This window comes from Coregonus clupeaformis, chromosome 20 (assembly GCF_020615455.1).
Source record: "Coregonus clupeaformis isolate EN_2021a chromosome 20, ASM2061545v1, whole genome shotgun sequence".
NCBI classification, from domain to species: Eukaryota; Metazoa; Chordata; class Actinopteri; order Salmoniformes; family Salmonidae; genus Coregonus; species Coregonus clupeaformis.
In genome coordinates, this window is record NC_059211.1 from 35,832,437 (window position 1) to 35,835,132 (window position 2,696).

The following is a 2,696-nucleotide window of genomic DNA, read 5'->3' on the forward strand; positions in this document are numbered from 1 at the left end:
TTACATAGTGTAATGGTGTCACCGGTCTGAATACAATCTGGGGCCAGTCAGTCTACATCTGTAAAGCATAGAATTCGTTTCCAAACGAGATTACGTTATTTCTTGAGCAATGTTTATATTTGAGGGATAATGACAATCGTTCACCCTGTTTTTCTGTTAGACAAAGTGCACAGTTGGGTGCCAGACTGATCCCCCGGTCATGAACGGATGCCGGGACTTACCAGAAGGATTAAAGGTGGGTATCATCACATGTCCAGCAATGACCTCTGAAAATCATTTCATTCACTGTTCACTTGCTATTTTCACAGCTTGTCAGGCAAGACCTCAGAATAGAAGTGTGTCATTGGTGTCCAATCAAAAACGTATATTTTGACCAATGGGTAAAATGATATGTTAACTGTCTAGATACACCTCTAAGAAAAACAATAGTCGACACCTCAAGTCTCTATCATAATCCGTTCAAATGTTTTTACCCTTGTAGGATGGCTGAAATTAGGGTGACTAAATCAATGTAGGCCAGAGAAAGAAAGTGGTCAAAAATCCGGAAAATACTGTAGCATTGCGTCAGCTAGGCTGGATGCTGTTCGAGAATTAAGGCTAACTGACAGGACATAAAACAATATATATTTTCACAAAAACAAGCATATCTCTGACATATCAATGGAGCATTGAGCGTATCACAAGCTTTTTATTTTCTAAGCCTTTTACATTTAATTCAGCTTGAGTCATGTACATTTTTCAGACGACCACCACAACATGTAAAGTCCTCAAAAGTTGCTGCGAGAAAGTGCACCACTCTATCAACAGAGCTCGGTGCTTATTATCGGATGTATTAAGTTACAAAATCTGACTTTATGGATATAATGTTCATGATATGTTAGAGAAAGACCCCACTGAACAATTCAGAACATGAAGAATCATATTTGTCTTGGTAAAATGTATTTTATAACATAAGGAAGTTTAATTTCATCAGCAAAGTGTGTTTTGAACCATTCTGGGCAGAGTGGGTGGACACCCTACCTTGTGACTCCTCCTCCGTTGTTGTCAGAGTCTCCCTTGACTGCTATGAAAAGGACACACCATCATGAGGCCTCTGAGTTACTGCCTTGATGACACAGATGGCTTCATCAACAACGATAGGTAATGTGTGTTATGTGAAAAGTTGTATTCAAAAATACCCAGCTTGATAAACTAGTAGGCTAATTCCCTAGCCAAGCAGATACAACTAGTAGAGTAATTTTGATTGTGAAGTGCATTAGCAAAAAGCTTTTTCCTTTCTTTAGAACAAAATGCAATGTATCACTTGGCTGTCTGTTATATCACCCTGCCACAGGCCCTCCCAGTCAACACCACCTCATAAGATTGCCTGCTGCAGTTGTTCGAGAGATGTCCAGTTTGCAGCCGAACATGCAGCATAGAGAAGACCAGCATCATGCAGACATGCCCTTACTGTGAGCATTCCTATGAATGGAAGAGTCAGCCACATGTTGACAAGTATCCTGCCAGTAACCTTCACCTGTCAGTTGCAACAGCTTTCACTGGCTCATCATTTGTACAAATACAGAAGGTAACACACATTTGATACATTTGATAACCCAATTGTGAAACATTATTTATGTAAAGTGACATTATATGTTGCTTATTTTTTACTCCTTAGATGCATATAATGTCCAGGGCATAATCACTGTGCCTGATCTTATTCTCAACTGCCTTACCTGGTTAAATAAAGGTTAAATAAAAAAAATCATAGCCTGATCGCTGTGTTCACCATTCTACTTCACTTCACATTTTATGCAGAGATCAGGTTGGTTCCACCATGCTAATCATAGCCACCATTGATAATGTAATCTGTGCTCTGTGTGTGTTTGTGTGTGATCGACCAGTATCTTAGAGGGGCCTGGAGCTGATCTACGCTGCTATGCCCATCAATGGAGCTCTGGCAAAGACCTCACCTCCAGCCTCACCTCTTGCCTGCTCACCAACGGTCGTCGATGGGGAGAACAGAATTAGATAGGTTTAGCCTGACCTGTTCAAACTTCAACATAGTATCTGTGTGTGTGTCAGATATAATCTATTCTAACTGCCATTGGTAATAGAAAAGTGACTATGAGTGTATGTGTTCACAGATACCTGTATGGAGCCAGCACTTGGGAGACTTGCAAGATAATGTGATGGAGTCCAGACAGACAGATGGGCTTGATGCTGATGTCTCTGAATGGAGAGAGACCTTGCACTCAGCAATAAAATTATACAAGTCACATCTATTACTTTTTATAATCTTTTGTTATTATCTAATGGTACTATCAATTGGGAGGGGGAGGGGGAGAGATATGGGACACAATACAGGAAGGTATGATGACGTTTGGCAAGGTAGCCCCAGCACCACCAGACAAAATGTTGATAGGTAAAGTATCTGTATCGGCTGTGAATGACAATAAAAGATGTGTAAAATTTGCACATTGTTATATTAACAGAACACTGCTTCTACGATATTACGTGAAGGATGGTTTATTCTACATGGAACTGTTACAATCCTCAAGAATTCCATTTGGCGAAAGGCTCGACACACGTATACTCAGGCTGACTAGCTCTCGTTCAGGCAAATGAGGAATAAGTGCACTCAGGCTATCCGGAAGGTCAACATTAGTTACTTTAAGGAGCAGTTCTCTCTCTGTGGGTCGAACCCCAAGAAGTTC

At 40.6% G+C, this 2,696-nt stretch overlaps 1 long non-coding RNA gene across 1 annotated transcript; it reads left to right on the top strand.

The window, feature by feature from the left end:
• Positions 1-1,013: 1,013 nt before the first annotated feature.
• On the top strand, positions 1,014-2,167 carry LOC121532822. Its single transcript, XR_005994397.1, has 3 exons — positions 1,014-1,140; positions 1,334-1,567; positions 1,884-2,167. It is a non-coding gene; the product is annotated as an uncharacterized LOC121532822 (long non-coding RNA).
• Positions 2,168-2,696: the final 529 nt, after the last annotated feature.